General features: G+C 39.3%; 1 protein-coding gene and 1 long non-coding RNA gene across 2 annotated transcripts in view; both read left to right on the top strand.

Moving 5' to 3' along the window:
* Nucleotides 1-19665, top strand: part of LOC113025907 (matrix metalloproteinase-17-like) — a 104491-nt gene that overhangs the window by 18943 nt on the left and 65883 nt on the right. The gene's annotated exons all lie outside the window — the stretch shown is intronic.
* LOC113025908 (uncharacterized) lies at nt 1444-2854 on the top strand. The gene is made up of 3 exons (XR_003272841.1): nt 1444-1736; nt 2427-2515; nt 2715-2854. It is a non-coding gene; the product is annotated as an uncharacterized LOC113025908 (long non-coding RNA).

The raw sequence follows: 19665 nt of genomic DNA, 5'->3' as shown, positions 1-19665 counted from the left end.
AAATTTATACATTAACTTGTCAAGCAACATTATGATAAAAGCCTGAACATGCTGATAAATGGGACTTGACCTGTTTGAGTGTCACACGATCTAATGTGCTTCCTCTGATTAGTGGTGTTGTCGATATAGTAGCTTTGGCTGACAAAGGGAATTGAAGTTTCTGCCAGGAAAAAACAAAACATGTTTTGGAAGAGACTCAGTGGGAGATTTAGTAAGATTTGAAATGATGACATTTGTTTATCGTATACTACGCAGTGAGAGCTTTTGCTTGATAGCCTTTTCTCACTTTTGAAGGAGGTAACATTTAGAGGCTTTTACAAATGAACTGTTCATATATAGTTCTGTAAGGGCTTGTAATGGGCAGGCAGCCTGTCCAGTGTGTAACCCGTCTCTTTCCATATGACAAATGGGAAAGGCTCGTGCACTCCCACCTCCCCGCAAGAAGGCTTGCATCAGTGGTTAGGAAAATGAAGGCATGCATAGTTCTATACAAAAAATATTACAATCCAGAAAAATCTAATTCTTTGTTGAAATGTTTCTGTATTTTCTGTATTTACAATCAAATTAGCAACTTCAAGTATATTTAGTGTCTTGTGACAATGTATCTCTGGGATAACGGCACTGAGATCTACCCAATGTTTGAGAAACATTTATTTTTGACAAAGCACCAGGAGCACACTGGTAGAGGTGACCAGAGCAACACTTCAAACTGCTCGAGTCATGACTGACTCACTGATTCAGTTTAAGTAGGGCTGCCTCTTGTTTTAAGTGAAGCTTATCATACATAAAATTGGCCGTCCTTCTCTGCTGAGAGAAAGTCCTGTTTCCATGAAATTTTGCACTTGTGCTATTACCTATGTCAGATAAAAATTATCAGATAAATTTATCTCAGATAGATTAGTATTAGCACTACCAAACGACAAAGCAAATCTTTATTTTCTAATGGTTTAGCGATGTAAAAGTCAACCAGCCATGGACTGAAATGGGAAGATTTCCAATGTTCGTGGTCAGCTGAATGGCCTGTCAGCGTTCCACGGTGAAGCAAACAACCATGTGCACACTCATTTCCACACACTAACATGATCTTAGCAAGGAAACTCTTAGTTGTGAATGAAGACAGAAAGTTTGCCAAAGTAAACCGTGGGGTGGACCACCTGCAACAAATCTCCTTCACCTAGCTTAATGTTAAAGAAGCAGACAAAGGCAAAAGCTAAAGCTATCCAACGCTCTTATGGAATCAGAACGATGCCACCTTGAAACGAAACCGAAAAAAATATTGAAACCGAAAAAAAATATTGTAACTGAAATAAATGTACTGAAAAATCTTGTATTGAAACCGAAAAAAAATTGATAGTGAAAAACAATTAATTGAAACTGTAATTTTTTTGTTTTCACTTACAATTTTTTTTTTCGGTTTCAATCCATTTTTTTTCGGTTTCAAACCATTTTTCAGTTTCACTCTGCTGGCACTGTTTTGGCGTACGGGGGCGCGCTGGGGGGCGGGGATTCCGACCCGCATGTATTTGCATATATTATAATGCTGACCAATGACTGGAGAAAACACTGACGACGCGACTGCGGTCACGGACAAACTCGCACGTGTCTGTTCGGGAATGGCAGATGCCGAGAGGTCCAGCGTTTACATTACCGACTATTTCAAAGTGACAGCCTGAGGTGTTCTTCAGTAAATTGGACTACCGGACAGGAGGACCTGAGGCCCCACCGCATTATTTTTGGTAAGTTAAATGTGTTTGTAAGCTAATCCGTAATTTAGGTCCTTAGCTAGCTACCTGAGGACCTAGCTAGCTAAAATGAGCACTCGGCTGTCGGGGAAACATGTTTTGTAAAGTTCGTTTAGCTACCCCGTGCAGGTGAATGAATTTACCCTGACTAAAGAAATCAAGAGAAACGCACCGGGCTGCTCGGTGACTAACCACGGTTACTGTACTTTTATTATGAGTATTATACTGTAAGAGCAACGGGCTGGACTCTGCTTCTGCTCCTGTGCAGAGCTGATTATTAAATATGTGCAAACAGCAGCATGTTTTCTGTCGCTTTCCACATGTGGAAGGACATTAAAGCCAACTTTTAAATTCCCCTCATTAGTCAATAGCTACGGATTAAATAGCAAAGCCCGATACTTATGTACTGAAACCAACTACTTCCGCTTGTCAGCTTTAGTTAAAATGTTACATTTTTCACCTGGTTATTTTTTTAGCTTTTTTTTATTTTTTTTTTTTATTTTTACGGAGTTTGTTACAAATATTCAGGTTAAAAAACTGTCCAAATTATTTTTAATGAATTATGTTCACAAAGTCACATGTTCAGTACTCTGTACAGCTTGCATCCTTTAGGACAAATAATTTGAAACATTAATATTTCTTGTTCAATACTGAGCTGATAACACCTCTGTATGTTGTGACCAGGATGCAGCAGCAGACTGAACCTCGACTGAAACCTGCTCCATCATCTCATCTTTGCAGATGTCCATTTATAAAGCATCAACAACTCAAAGGTAAACATGATATTAGAAAATGTGTTAGTAAGGCCTTTAAAACAAATAAAAAAAATAAAAAGCTGTCGGCAGAACTGTAGGACTGAACAACTTCAGATCCCGAGTGTGTGAGGACGGAGAAGGATCAGCTCTATTTCAGATTTGAGAGATAAACTTTATATTTCAGTTTGTGATGATTCTGTTCTGTTTGTGATTACAGGAGCTGTCCTCAGATTTAGACCTCAGCACCACCCAGTGACAGCAGACAGATCATCCTATATCTTCAATCTTTGTAGTAACTCCAAAATTAACTGAAGAAAACAGTACAAAGGTTAAAGTACCACATGTGCTGTCAGTGAAAGCTGCAGCTGTTTTATTGATAAATTTAAAGACAAAAAGTCAAAAGGATTAATCACCCCTGTAACTGTGTCACTATACATCAGCATTAACAGTACCTCAGTTTGGTGTTTCAGAAAACTGCTGATCTCAGACCTGCACAACTTCTGTTTTAAACACTGAATGTACTCAGCTACATGAAGAGCACATGATGTTTTCTCTGACACAATTAAATAAAACCTGATTAAAGTCAATGGTTGTTACTTATATTTGAACTAAAAACTTGTGATCTGGAATTCTTTCACTGTTTTTTGACAATGGTGTGTTATTTATCATAAAGTAATTCAGAGTCATTCATACCAGAGTAACCAGTGAGCACAACATATATTTAACTTTCTACAGGACTTAAAGCTATTACTATAGCTTATAGCTATAGCTATTACTTAACTGCACTACTGTATAGTTCTGTGTAAATAATCATTCTGTACATATAATTTTTAATCCTACAACTGTTTATAACTTGCATAGTTCACATTTCTGTATAACTGTATATCTCAGATTTCTGTATAGTTTTTCATATTTATATCCTGTTCATAGCCTGTGCATAGTTTGTACTCACTACAGCCTGTACATACTTCATACCATGTACATTGTAACATACCATAATAGACCCATTTCTGTAATATACTTACAATATATATTAGCAATAATATAGATATGTAATATATCTATATCATGGCTAAAGCACTTCTGGATGGATGCAAACTGCATTTCATTGCCCTGTACCTGTGCATGTGCAATGACAACAAAGTTGAATTCTATTCTATTATATTATGTAAAAGTCCAGACCCTCTGAGGATTATCTGAGTACTTCTAACATTACACAAAGCAAAGGTCTCCATCAGTGTTCATGAAATGCTGGGTTTATCCTTCTTGTGAGGGAGCTGCTGGTGAAGATCACGAGCCCTGCTTGATCCCGGCGACGAGTTTCAGTCTTCCTGGTGTTTCTGAAATGATGCCTCTCACTGTGGGTCAACAGAACTTCTGGCACAGGACAGCTGTAATAAAAGAAATTGAAGAAGTTTTGGGAAAAAAAAATCTTGGAAATGCCCTAAATGTGAGAAGCAGATTTTGTATTTACTTTTCTTTTGCCAATCAAGATAACAAAGTATAATTTTTACCATACAATTACTAACCTTGTCATCTCCTGCACTGTCTGTTTTGGGTTCTGGGCTTGTCCTTCCCAGCACTCATGAGACTGCTTTGCTGCACTGTGGTATGAGGTGCTAACCTGTTGACAGTGTTGGGAAGGTTAATTTTAAAATGTATTCCACCAAAGATTATAGAAGTACCAACTAGATGTTAAAATCTTAATATAAATGAGTAACAGTAGGTGGACATTAGGTAAGGCTGTACTTTTTGCAGCGATCTCGTGTAGAAAACTATTCAGCGCGTATATAAAACAGGTCAGCGGCTCCGAACCGTAGTAAAGGGACCTCTGGCTAATATGTCCGGTTCGTGTCGGGCTCGTAGCTGAAAACTAGCTTTACTTTGTTGTCTGGGTCAAGTTTGCTAGCGAGAGACAGAGAGAGGCGTTGAAAGGCTGCTTATTGTTTCGGAGGAAAACACGAACACGGTGTACAGTCGAGCCTTAACAGCTTACTTACAACTGGGCTCCTCAGGCACTCTTCTTGGCTGCAGTGGTTATTATTATATTTACATGCTTCCAGCTCCTGTTTCTGCTCCGTGACAGCTCGTACTTTTCCTTTTTCTCCCTCCCTCGCTCACAGACACATAACAGGTATGGCAGTCCATTCTCCCTGCAGCACGGAATACACTGCCCATGAGGCTACATTGTTTAGGGCGTTGCCTGTAACACTCTGCTATTGCCTTCATATTAAATAATTTTTGTATAATAATTTTTAGAGGCTCTTATTGCGTGTTTTGTTTGGGTTTCCACCGGTGTGGAATTACCAAAAATAGAGACCATAGCCTAACATATGAAACAGGAAAATACCGCCATGTAATCCATTTATTTCAACAAACTAACTGTATTCTCAATATCACCTATTGAACAGTAACTGTAACGGATACATTTACTCATATTTTGTATTTTAAATACGTAACATGTATTATGTTACTGCCCAACACTGCCTGTTGAAATCCTGAGATCCGCTCCTAGAACACCGGCCTCCAACTCCTGAAGAGACACGGGTGTCCCTAAATTTAGCAAATATTAGCTTCAGGCTAGCTTGCTACGACGAATAGGCTAATACCAGCATTTTACCACAACTTCACCAGATGTAGCTAAAAAAACTAAACTAATGTCCAACCACATCATCTGCAAAAATCAGAGATGAGATTCTGAGGCCACCAAAGCGAAAGCCCTCCACTACTTGGCTGCGCCTAGAAATCCTGTCCATAAAAATTATGAACAGAACCGGAGACAAAGGGCAGCCCTGGCGGAGCCCATCACCCACCGGGAACGAGTCCGACTTATTGCCGGCAATGCGAACCAAGCTCCTGCAACGGTTGTATAGGGATCGAATGGCCCGTAGCAATGGGCCAGACACCCCATATTCCCGCAACACCTCCCACAGGACACCCCGAGGGACACGGTCGAATGCCTTCTCCAAGTCCACAAAACACATGTAGACTGGTTGGGCAAACTCCCATGCACCCTCAAGTATCCTGGAGAGGATAAAGAGCTGGTCCAGTGTTCCGCTACCAGGACGAAAACCGCATTGTTCCTCCTGTATCCGAGGTTCGACTAACGGACGAACTCTCCTTTCCAGCACCCTGGCATAGACTTTCCCAGGGAGGCTGAGGAGTGTGATCCCCCTGTAGTTGGAACACACCCTCCGGTCCCCTTTCTTAAAGATGGGGACCACCACCCCGGTCTGCCAGTCCACAGGGACTGCCCCTGATCTCCACGCAACATTGCAGAGGCGTGTCAACCAGGACAGCCCTACAACGTCCAGAGCCTTCAGGAACTCGGGGCGGACCTCATCAACACCAGGGGCTCTGCCACCAAGGAGTTGTTTAACTGCCTCAGTGACCTCGCCCCCGGAAATTGGCGGGTCATTCCCCCTAAAATGTAATAATTTATTTTACTATTAAAAATTTGGGGGTTGGTTGGTTGGGTTTATTTTTTGTTTTGCTTTTTGGTTTGGTTGGTTTTTTATTTAACTTCTTTATATGTACAGTCAGTTATATATCTTAGAGAGGAAACTGGAATTTGCAGAAATCGTTATCAGCAGGTCAAACTTAGGGAGAAATCTGAAATTGTAATTGGCCAAGAAAACTGCAGTCGATGCGTAGTTTTAGCATGGGCCCTTAAAAATGCTGCTTCACTTCGAGGATTTTAAACAAGCTATAAACCTTGAAAACATATTCATGGAAACATGCAAAAAGATGAGAGGGGTAAGTGCTCACTGAGAGGAAAGGTGAGCTGAGGAAAAAAAATGCATTAAAATAGACGGATGATTTGCAGGCCTGGATTAATTCTCACTCCTTTACTTGCTTGGCAATCCAGCCTCAATTTTCTGTTCAATTAAATGTGTCATTCAGGCTGCATGTCATCCCCAATTTCCCTCTCTTTCTATCCCCCTATATTCTCCCTCTTTGATCTTATCTGTTTGCACAAATGAGACTAAATCTTTAATTTCGTCAGTAAATTGTGTTTACACTCAGGATATGCCTTTGGAATGGTTTCAGGAGCTTCTCAGTCAAATACACTTAAGCAAGCTCTCATTCCTTGGATCCTACATCATCCCAGTGTAATACTTTAAGTAAACTATCTCTCAGTATAAGCTCCTGCTATAAAACGCTAAAGCTGTTACAACTGCTTTGAATAATGATACCATCTTAGCGCCTGCTGCAGAACCCATGGATGTTCTGATGAAATTCAGTTGAAAGAAATGTCCTCATTGGAGAGCAACATTAGAGGCAGAAGACTGTTTGATGTGAGACATTCACATCTGTGTGATACACATTTATAGTCTCATATTGCTTTTAAGTGACTTTTTTTTTTTACAGACTGGAAAGATTAGCATCTCTGTCTAGTCAAAGCTGTTTCTTGATTATAGATCTTTTTGGGTTGTTTTTTTTTCTCAGAACTTACCTCCCAGATCCTGATTTTAACTACTGTAGATTTCTCTTCTCAAGCAAAATGTTTGTATATTCATAATAATTACACGCATCAGGAATTTTCTTTTGCTATGTGGTTTGGGACTTGTAGAAAATGTTTTGTGGCACTAAAGAAAGGGAGCACAATCTGAGAAATCAAAAATGATATTAAATACCTGTGCATGTATTTCTTTGCCAGTTATTTGAAATTGCTACCAATCAAATATCAATATGTAGCCCTTGTAGTATGCAATTACACTGCACATAATGGCCATATTTACCACATTTGATGTCCATGTCTGTGGAGATTCTCTCTGAATTGGAAATGTGAAAATAAGCCCGGTCGGGCAATGGATGTGCATCGAGAAAGGGGTCATTTTAAAATAAAGACACTACCAGTACAACGTATTTTGTGATTATTTTTGGTTCAGTGTAGGTGCTATAACTTTTATAGCAAATCATTACTCTTTGATCACACAGTAGACAATGCAAAAGAAAATCATGATATGATTCAATTCAAGGTAACATACCTATCAAGATTAAAAGAAAGGGATACAATAAAACACATCTTTAAAAGCTGCCAGTAGCAACTAGTTTGCTTTCGAGGAGTACAGTGAATTTGATCATTTTTGGCTACTACATGACCAAAAATATTTTTGACCACATGCAACAAACTTGCGATCTTGTTGCCTTTAAATGGTTACTTTGAAGACAACAAGCAGGTCTACGATCACTTGTTATCAACGATCACTGCGATAGGATGGCAATGAAATGACAAAAAGAGGGTGCTGGAGTCTGGTATCTTGTATTTTAGCAGGATTAACTGCCACAAATTGGTAAAATCCCAAATTGGCAAAAAAAAAAACAAACCTCTACATATAAAAATTTACATTAGCTGCTTATGTTTAGTCCAGTCTAGTAGATTCAAAACAGAAAGAAAAATTGTCCTCCACAGTTACTTTGCTGCTGCAGGATGATTTAATTGCAAAATGACATAGGTGCTAGGTAGACTTATTTTTATATAGGAATAGAACCAGTTGGCAACCAGCTGAGTCAAGCATTGCAGACAAATGAGTTGCAGACAAGTTATGATCACCAGCAATTAACACATGATTGTCTGTAATTTTCTTGCAATTAAAAGTGGTCACTCAGAGGTTGAGCACGTTGCACTCTGTTTCAGGCTTTTAGTCACATTTCTACACAGTGATCTTTCACTATTGTTTCTCTTTTTATTCTTTCTGTTACTTCATATGTGTCAAAACGCACACAGTCGAAACGTAGCTATAGATGTGACTACATGGTATGTGTTTGACTAATGTCTGAATGTTATAATATGTTGAAGTTAGGGTAAGTTTAAGTTAAATTAGTATGTGCAATATTCCCAGTTTCAACCTTTGCTTTTCAGACACTTACAAACGCAACAATACAAACCCGTTTAACATGCCAGAATGAAATTCCCCATCCACTCAGTGCTATTTGACCAGCTGTGCTACTTAATGCAACAGCACAGAATGTTTTCAGAAAGAATTAATATTAGACTACAGTAAGTTCCTAAGAAAACAATCTGGTTTGATAACAGATTTTCTTCTGCTTTCCTGCTGTTGTCTTCAGTACATTACCTATTTTTTAAAACCTACATTTGTAAATCTCCATACAGACGAGGAGGCAAGTTGTTCCACTGAGATCAGCAGCAGATATTTGTTCTTTATAAGTTAATAAATGTGTGAAAATGTCTCGGTTCTGTGATGCTCTTCACTCATCTGTGAATGATGCAGTGAATGACAGTCAGGTTAGGGTTAATCTTTTCACTCAGGAGTGTGGTTGCTCTGTTTGTCCATCACAGGAGCTGCAACATCATCACCATTTAAGCCAAAAAACCACACACGTGACATTTCTTCAGCGACCCCCTCATAGCAAGGCATTTTAACAGCTTGGGGTCTGACATCAAATGTTTTGTGTTCTTCTACACATCATACATGTCAGCTGTTACACACAGATTTTACATTAACATTTTTGCATAAATCGCTCCACATGAGTCTTGGTTCTCAGGACCACACACAGCCCCCAATAATTTGTAAAAGAGGAGTTCACTCTTATATTATAAACATATTGATTCTCTGTCAGCCTCTTCTCATCTTTCTGAACAGCCACATAGTTTTCAAAGAGAAACAAATGCTTAAAACCTGCACTTAACTTACATGTGCCCTCATTTTTAAGCTGAAAATTTGCACTGCTCTTGGTGATAAAGGAAATGAACCGCCGGTGCCTGTCTGTGTAGAAATTTAGGAATTATAAATTAGCCCGCTGTTAAGTTCTGGCCAGTCTGACTGAAACAGTCACAACTGGTGGTGAGTCCGCACTTGGCTCCAATACAAAACTACACAACTGATGTAGAGGGCAACAGGTTTGCAACAGACGGCAATAGATTTGAGATTTTTCACAGTTAATTGCAGTATTATCGTAAACAGATTGCATTTAAGTGCCAAGTTGTCCCAGTTCAATCAAAAATTGATAGCAGACTGACTCTGTTGTGTCAAGATGGCGATAAAATGGCAATAAAACAAAGCTGAAGAAACCAACTGACTGCGAGTAGTCTGAGACTTGGTCCTGTCTTTGAAATGGCCATTTAAAAGGTGAAGAGATTGCAAGTTAATTGCACACAGCTGCAATAATTTTGGGCGTGCAGCAGTCTCCAATCACTCTTTTCCCTAGTGTGACTGTAGCTTAAAGAAGATCCACATCACTATCTTCAAACATCAGTAGATACGTCCTTTTTCTGCTTTTTATGACTTTTGCATCGTGTGTATGAAACATTTTCTGTCATGTTTTTTTGACAAACAACACTAAGTCTACTTATTTATTCAGCTGCAGAATTAGGAACCCAAGAAGATGCTTACTTTAACATTTTTAATTGGCAGTTATTAATGGACTTGCATGATCGTATCTGAAAAAAAAACCACTTTACATTTAGTGTAAATTCACGCTTTTCTCTCTAACCTTTAAAAGTCCAAGAGGTGTGCCACAGATCTGACCTCATCCTCACGCTATTAAGAAACAATGTAAACACATTAATAGACTGTGCTACTTTGTGACCCTTCGAGTGTCATAAGGTTGAAGGGTTAAATGTCTCCCAGTGACTCATTTCCTGTCAGTGAGGCTGAAGATCAAGGGACTCAGCAGCTGTTCACCATGGCTAAACAGGGAGGTATTGTGGGGCAGAGGAGATCAGATGCACTGATGCAAAACGGATTCTGCTTGGAGAGAGGTTGTTGCGATGATACCATCGTCACAGAACTCATTATGTGTGACTGCTGGCTGACAGCCTAACAATACGGGCGCAAAAAAACAGGATGTGATGTCACAGGCCAATCATAGTCCAGAAACACTTGTGTTTCCAGGATGTCGATGAAAAGATTTTTCACACAAAAAAAAAATAAATTTTTTGTTTAGCAGACATGCTGCACACTGCAGCCAACATCTGGTAAGGAGTTCAAAAGCTTGTTTACTTTGCTGAGCTTGTCCATTTCCCCCCACTTCTCTTTTTCATCATATTAGATAAAAGAAGATTGTTATTCCCTCTGTACCAATTTATATTCAGTGCTATGGCTCTGGCCTTCCACAGGTGTATATATATAGAAATTTAAAAGCAGCAAGATCCCCCAGGACAGTTCATAGATGGCATAAATGGTAGCACGTATGATAACAATTAGATGAAAAACGGTATGAAAACAAGGAGCTGAGGTAGTGGTGGGCTCCAGAGCGCCTTGGAGAGGCAGTTAATGGCCCGTTTATAGCTGCCACATTGATTGCTTTGCATGCAAACAGAGAAGTCGCCACAGTACTGTACCCTTTATACAAGCACTGAGGGTGTAAGTACTTGTTGCACTACGATAGCAGTCACACTCAAAAAAACATAATATCTCCGCTAGCACTGGAGAAGTCAAAACCGCAAGCAAATAATTTGAGTTTTTCCAAGAAAGTGTTATGTTTTTAAGCTTTTGCAACATCTCCTGCTGTACTTTCTGTCAGTCTCTGAGCTTCTGTACTGATACATCATTAAAGTCGCAGTAAAAACCAACAAGACTGTAAACTCATGTCTCCAGCCCAGCTGTGGCAACAGCAGCGCCTATGTGAGGTTACAACTTAATCAAACAACAACAAAGCGTGCCTTGCAAAAGCGTCATATTTGTCGACCAGCACCGTTCACAAGGTGGGGAATGGGAAGCAAACATGAGCCATAAAGAAGGTTAAACAGCCAGCCCCATAGGAGACTCGCCAACAGTGTACAGAATCAGCATGAGGCATGAGCTATGATCAATATTTTTCTGTGTACACAAACACAAAATCACATTTTAACAGCTATCCACCATAGTCAAACATTGGAAATGGAAATAGAAATGTTTAGTTGTGAGGTGATAAAAAGTGCTCTGTATGAAAAAGGTCCAAACTGAGGGAGGAGAAAAGTACCTTTTTATTAAGCCAGCTTATTTTGAGAATTTAGTTTTCGTCCATCCATCTAGAGGGTGAGACGAATGTCTTTCTGCTGCAAAACACATGAAAGTGAAATCACATGTAACCAGCTAAATAGCTTTCCTGTCAAAATCATTCACTTGTCCTCTCCCATCTTTCCACACAGCCTTTTTGTCTCAACCCCCTGCTGTTTCAAACACTTCACTAATAACTGACAGATCAGCAATTTGGCTGCGCTTTAATTATGTGCCCAAATTATTCCTCACGCGCATGAATCTTGACTTTTAGTGCAGCACCAACTTTTGCTTTGCTTGAACAAGCAGCACAGTTTCAGGAAGACAATGAGCAGTTGTCTCACTTTGTTTTTCTCTGTTCGCAGTCATTTAATTAGGCTACATCTAGGTTATTTTCTGTGTCAGACTGTACAGACTCCCATCTCCAACAAGCTCTAAACATAAATACTAAAAATACATCATGCTGTAATATCCTGTCAATACCACACTAGTGACATAAACTTTAATGAGATGAGAACAGATGTTGGCTATTTTGATCTCAATGCAACATTCTCTCACTACTCTCTCTCTCTCTAGCACAGACTAAGTGTGTGTCAGATCCTGTAATGGCAGAAGATAAGTGTCTGCTAAATTAATGTTTTAATGTAGTTACAAATAAGAGGCTTAAATGCATGCATGAGCCTTTAAGTAAGGAATGTGCATACATGGTTTAATGAACTGCGTCAGCTTGGAGACAGTCTATACTCCGGTAGGTAATCAACTACCTTAAATGCTTTTTAGATCCATAATTGCAACATTGGTTTTGTGGATTTATGTGTTTGTTTAATCTCAAAGCATTTTTTACTCTGCAGTTTCCTGCCATACGTCATGGGAAGATAATTTAGGTTCAAAATTAACATGTGTTCAATATGTCCAGAATCCTTTAATACATTGTACCTCATCTTGTTTTCTGTCATGGGTCTTAAACTACCAGCACATGTGCTGGAAGTTTAATGAGAGTTTGGATCTGCATCTCTATCAAAAATTTCTTTTCACATGCATACAAATATTTCTGTTTAGTTATCATTTAATTTTTAATTCCATAATATGCAAGTGTAGTTAGGAACAGCAGTACTAAATAAAGTTCTGTTTGTTATTTTGTTTATATGAAATGTATGAAAATGTACAATGTGTTAGTGCAAATATTTATATATACATAGAAACATAAGTTAATCAAAGATCATTGACTTTTAAACCATGGATAAATTAAGTATGGTTTAAAGTCTTTTAGTAATAGAATACCGTGCAAAAGTTTTGAGCCACTCCTCATTTCTAGCATGTATCAAATTTCTTATATCAACATGCAACTTCAAAATCCAGCCCAATAAAAAATGACTAGAGGCCTTTTCTCAGAAGCTACTTGCATTGATCATAATTAGTGACACATTTAAAAAATGTTTGGCAAATTGTAGTTAGAATTATGAGCCTGTGGGCTCTCACATGCTGGGTCATAAGTATTGTGTTTGCTTCAGTTAGCATTACATTTCAAAAAATCAACAGAAGAGAAAATTATCTCATGCCACAGATTTTGTGAAACAGTTTCCTGCTTACTAATTATAAACAATGCCAAGCGATATCATAGAGAAGAATCAACCCCAATAAAAACAGTAGAATTTGTGAGCCTTCTATTGTTTAACATTATATGATTGCACCAGCCACCCACTGGACTCAAGGTATCCATGATGTGAAAAAACGTAAGAAGTAAGCACAGACTAAAGAAGTCAGAGAGTCACATCACTCATTCAAGTTACAAGCTGGGAGCACTGACAGCTCTTGTAGTAGATGGTACATTAGACAAGTCTAAGCCTGGTTAATTGCACCACTGTGAAGTACATCAGTGTAGCTCCATCTCCCATGAAGTGTATAGAGGCTGATATAAGTATATGTCGTACTGACAGTGAGGAAGTGTTGCTTAGATTGATAATACTTTATGTTGATGCAGCGAAATGAGAAAACAAACTGGGTGCATGTTTTCGGATCTTTCTGCTCAGTAGTGGATGCACAAAATGGCAATTTTTTATATAAAGTTTAACCCTGAAGACCGACTCCTTTAAAGTTTTGATTATTTGTCTGCACAATTTACAGAACTACTAAACTGAAATGACTCAACAATTAAGGTTTAAAGACCCAAAAGCTCACGGTAAGGAGCTGATTAAGAAATTGTTTACAAGGACTTTAAGCAGAAAATACATGATTTTGTGTAAGCTGCATAGTATTGTTTGAATTCAGTTCAGGAAGTGCTTCCCACTCTAGCTCCATGTTACTTCATTTCAAATTTTGATGGCATATTATTCTGAATAAATTAAGAGATTTCCACATTGATATGATAGCATCTCACATTTGTTGCTGATTTGCCAGATGCACATAAATGATGTAGCTCTCCCATCCCAAAGATGCTCTGTTGGATTCAGATCTGGTGAGTGAGGAGGCCATTTAAGTACACTGTCATGTTCAAGAAAGCAGTTTGAAATGATTTGAGTTTTTTGACATAGTGTTTTATCCTGCTCGAAGGAGCCATCAGAAAATGGGTACACTGTGGTCAGCAACAATATTCAGGTAGGCTGTATTCAATGCCCAGTTGGTACTAAACAGCCAAGAAAAGCGTGCCAAAAAAAAGAATCCCCAAAACAATTACGCCACCAACAGCCCGAACTGTTGATACAAGGCAGGATCGATCCATGCTTTTTTGTTGTCTGAGTCAAATCCTGAGCCTACCATCCAAATGTCCTGCAGAAATCAATACTCAGACTCTAGCCTCAGTTTCCTGTTATTAGCTGACAGGAGCGGCACCCAGTTGTCTTCTGCTGCTGTAGCCTATTTGCTTGAGAATTAAATATGTTGTGCATAGCTTGCCACTAACAAGTGGTTGTTTAAATTACTGTTGCTGTCCTCTCAGCTCAAGGCAGTCTGGCCATTCTCCTCTGACCTCTGGCATCAACAAGGCATTTTCACCTAGAGAACTGCTGCTCACGGAATATTTTCTCTTTTTTGGATGATTCTCTGAGATCATCTTTCTTCCTCAGTCTGATGCTCCTTTTGAATTTCAGCTGGTCTTCTTGAACATATTTACATGCCTAAATCAATTTGCTGTTGCTGCCAAATGACGGGCTGATTAGATATTTGCATTAAACTTTATGCTTGTAAAGTGGCCAGAGTGTAGGAAAAGTGTGGGAAAAGATAGCACTTACTACAATTACTTAGCACATAATACTTTATTTTTGGAAAGGTCTGGAGAAGCAAAGTGAATAATGACACTGAGTAGGTTATTTGAGAAGCAAGGAGCCTAAGTGATATGGACCTCCTGGGCCTGAGCTGGGACATGGGGTCAAGCCCCCATGTCAGCAACCATTTGTCCAGCTGAAGGGAATGAATACCAGCTCCAGTGCTGCTGGACTGCAGCAGAGCCGGTGCTGTGACTTCACTACATGAAGAAAGCAGATAACGTTTTGTTTGTTTGTGTTTGGGTGTGGAATGTACTGTCACTGTTTTCGGTACGTGCTCTCAGATTACACATAGAAAAGAAATTGTCCCATCATTTAAGGGTGTCACTATCTTGCGTGCGACCCACTCGACTCATCACACAGCAACACTGATGATCATATTTCTTTGTCACTGAAAAGCAGCTTGTTTGTATGCAATGGAGTGTGTGTCTCTCTTGTCTTTTATTGCATCTGAAGAATGACTGAGGCAGTCGGATAGCAAAAGAACACTGTATCTTATCAACTTTGAATTTAAAATAGGAACATGCTGTGCTGTTGTGACCGTCTAGTCATTATCACGTTTACTTGATTGTGGTGTTCACTGATCTTTGTAGTGTGTTTAATTAACAGTATTGCATTACGGCTACAAATCTTTCTTTAATTTTACATAATTCAGATCAAAACGGGATGCCTGGTGATTTTTTTGTCCCAGCTCTATTGTGCAGAGTTGACTTTCATTTTGATTGATTATCTGAGTTTGCTGATCATAGGCAGATCTGAGCAAAAGCTGAGCTTGCCTTCACTTTCAGGATGTTTTTTTTTTTTTTTCACTAAAACCTGACTTACAAACACATTTGAAGTATAAACAGATTAAAAGGCAGACACAGATTTGCAAAACCTTTTTTTTTGTTCGATCTCAACCAATGTAATTGTCACTTTAAAGCCTTTATCCTACAGACATGGTGTGCATACAATAAGGCAGGTGATTCAAATAAGTGTGACTCAAGGTTAAATGGTTAATAAAGTTAAGAAATCTTTGCCAGAGAGATTAAATTCTTCTCAAGATGACTTTGAATCTCCCCAAGACAAGAACTAACAGACTTAAAAACTCCTTTGTCCCACACGCCATCAGACTGTTTAACTCCTCTCTGGAGGGGAGAGGGAGGGGAAACAGGAAACAGGAGGACAAAGGAGGGGGGAACAACTAAGCTGTAGTGCCTCTTCACCTCACTGTACAATACCTTGTGCAATACTTTTTGTAAATAGTCAACAGTGCAATAGACTCAATACTTGAAATGTGCAATTCACTTGTATTTTTATTTTTTATTCCTATTTATTCTATTTATCCCCTTTGTATATTTTATTTATATTTGTCTTTGGAATTTATATATGTGTGTGTGTGTGTATATATATATATATATATATATATATATAACAATTCTGTAACTGTAACTTCGGTCGTTGCTGTGCTTTTTTTTGGAAGTCGAATTTCCCAGAGGAACCCACCCGAGGGATTAATAAAGTTCTATCTTATCTTATCTTATCTTTGAAGCCTTTTTCTTGACAACTTTTATTTGCCTCCACTGTTTTGCTTCCACAGTCTCAAGAATACTATAATGACAGTGAAAAAATAGAAGTTTTCAAAAAGATTTTGCCCCTTGAAGCAGTTTGTTGAACTTTATGACACACAGAATATTCTTCAGATACGGTTTACAGTTCCTTTTTAAGAAAAGTAGGAGCACACACTCCTATTTTATGCAGAACACTACACAGCTATCAAAACAATGCTGCAAACATGAGGCAAACGAGTTACAGCCATAGCATCAAAGATTTTACTAATGGTCTCTTACTTGTGATGCAGCACACTGCTACAACGGTGTTAGACACAATGCTTGTGTAAGTGTATATTTACATGTGTATTGTTTATCTGTCTATGTTCTGTATTTTTTTTTAAAAAAGTGGCTACAATACCCAGAATGCCTGGCTTTTCCATTATTGTTGCCGTGTAAAGTGTGTGTAGGGGGCCACTAAAGTGTCACTACCATTCTGTGTTGTTCATAAAGTAGAACTAAAGATATATTCTGCCTCCTTGCTTTAGCATGGTAAATGAAGAACTACACAATATTCTGAGCCAGTGAGTGAATGATAGCATGGAGATCTTGCAGTTGTTCTGGATCTTGTTTGGGATTTGCTGTAAGATTCGACTGGGAATCTGGGGAAAAATTGGGCTCAGTGACAGGTCTGAATCTCAAAAAGAGCTGTCCTTCTTCATTGCACTGCCAAGAAGGTGGGATATACAACACACTGGTCATTTATCATGTACGTAGATCCAGACGCTTTGTCAATATTTTGAAAGCTATTTAAGCTTTTTGTATTTCAAGGAGGAACACTGTATTTAAAAGACATTAATTCTAGCTTCATCAATTTGAGGAAGGGGCATGAATAGACAAATTTGTGACTGAACTGTGACAGAGAGCACAAAACTGAATTTAAAGAAACTGAAGCTCTAACGATGACGGACAAACCTGTGTTTAGTGTGATAAACAGGAGACTACATTACCCGCTACTGGCCACAACCTTTGTTTCGACCTGACAAAGGTAATCTGCAGATTGTGCAGAAGGACGTCAACAACAACACAGGAAAGTCACGTCAGGTGGCACAAGCACTGTACAAGCAGTAAAGTTCAAGTTCAAGTTCAAATTGTATTCGCCACATGCAGTGGCAGGTTGCCCTGTAGTGGAATGAACCCGCCCCCGACCTTACACACACACACAACACAGACATCACATGGGGATGTCTGTGTTGTTTACTTAGTCTGTTTACTTAGCCTGATAGCCTGATAGGGCGAAGAACACTTTGCCCTATCAGGCTAAGTAAACAGTCTACCAGCCAACCCAGGTGGCCTTGCATAGAGTGGGAAGAACAGTCAAAACACAGTCGTTATCAGGCAGTTTTTGTTCGGCTCCAGCCTTCAGCCCACAGCTGGCGCCAAGGAGGTATCCGCATTATGATGTTGATGTTGTTGATTTTTCTTTTATGCGAGCAGCTCAGGAGAATTTCAAAGCTGTTCTTTAACACTCCGACACTGGTCTCTCAAACTCCCATTGGAGAACCGCGAGCTTCCCCATGATGGTATCAAACTTCCGTTCCGTGGTGTTGTCAATCTTTTGCTCAGATAGCCGATTCTGAGAACTCACAACTGCAGTGAGCTGTTCTACGATGTAATCCAACTTTCACTCAAAGGTGTCATTTTGAGCAGGCCGCTACGGTGGCCCCTAGAGACAAAGCACGTACAAACTCCAAAACACTTGCAAACTCCAAAACACTTGCAAACTAAAAAACACGTACAAACTCCAAAACACGTACAAACTCCAAAACACGTACAAACTCCAAAACACGTACAAACTCCAAAACACGTACAAACTCCAAAACACTTGCAAACTAAAAAACACTTGCAAACTAAAAAACACTTGCAAAATCCAAAACACTTGCAAACTCCAAAACACGTACAAACTCCAAAACACTTGCAAATTCCAAAACACAACGGAAGTGCTCCAGGACGCTAGGGGCAGTGTTGAGCTTTTGTTACCTAATAACTACACAAGCCAGGAAGTACCAATGACCGGATTTGGGGTTTGCAGCCTTAAAGGCCGCATTGTCGCTACCCGATCCGTACCGGAAACCCGATCGGTACCCCGCATGCGCAAATCTTACATCACTTCCTCTCTTTGCCAACATTGCGACATTCACTGACACGGTTAGCGCCCAGTTAGCTCTTAGCATTTCTCAGCAGCTCTGCCTCCTTTTCGACTACCGGGACATTTAAACAATGGATAATCCGTATCCGCAACAAATTTTTGCTTTTCTCCTCAACAGAGAGCGTCCCCCGATTGAACAACAGCGCCATAAAATAAGAAGAATGGTGCCTAATGACAGAGTTAATAATACAGACTTTGTAATATGTCACGTGAAGATTCAGCAGCCAGATGAAGTGTTTACTGGCAACTGACAGTGATAGCGGACATCATCATAACTATTCCAACAATCCTCTCCACACAGACAAGCATAAACACACTCGACTATCACTAAATCAAATTCAACACACGTTTGTAATGACGCTAATTCAGTTTACAATAGGGTTCATTCGCTCAGTCACCAGGTGGCGGTATCCTCTTACACTGGGGAGTAAACTGCCATTAAACGAACAGAAGAAGAAGAAAACCCCTGCACATGCGCGGTACAGATCGGGTAGACCCGATTTGTACGGCCCGACTTTGCACATGCGCAGTAAGGATCGGGAGTTCCAATCTGTCACTATCTTTTTATTTTTTGGTTTTTGTCTACATTATATTAAATGTTTCATTATCGGAAACATTTTAAGAGATACTTGTTATTCTTAACATCTTAACAGATACTCTGACATGTAACTATCGTAAAATGCTTCGACCGGAAGTAGACACCTTTCGCGCATGCGGGGTACCGATCAGGTTTCCGGTACGGATCGGGTAGTGACACGCATTTTAAGGCCGATTACGTCACAGTGACAAGAGAAGGCTGTCCCAATTCAAAGGCTGCTCTACATGCGGCCCTCAAATGCATGCTTAATTTCCCTGAATTTTAAGGATGGGTCGGTGTAGCCTTCATGGCCCAACATATCCCAGACTTCATAGTGCGGTGGTGGTGTGGATAATTTTGCCGAAAAAAAACGGTGGAAGCGGAGCGGAGGAAGAGTAAACTTTCAGAAGTAAGTACTGAATATTATGTCACTTATTTATGCGCAAATATTTTTTTAATGAAGAACATTAAACCATTATTGTTGGCCACATGTCGGGAAAGTTATGTGACATTAGCGATGTCTGTACTTTCAGAATTAACTTGGTTTTAAAGCCTTCACTTTAAAAAATATATATATAGTCGACCTTAATTTTACAGAGATTGTGATGATTTTGTGGATAATTAAAGTCAGTCATATATCCACAAACA

Source organism: Astatotilapia calliptera, chromosome 7, assembly GCF_900246225.1.
Source record: "Astatotilapia calliptera chromosome 7, fAstCal1.2, whole genome shotgun sequence".
NCBI classification, from domain to species: domain Eukaryota; kingdom Metazoa; phylum Chordata; class Actinopteri; order Cichliformes; family Cichlidae; genus Astatotilapia; species Astatotilapia calliptera.
Note: the sequence above shows the minus strand (reverse complement) of the source record. Positions and strands in the feature narration are given on the sequence as shown.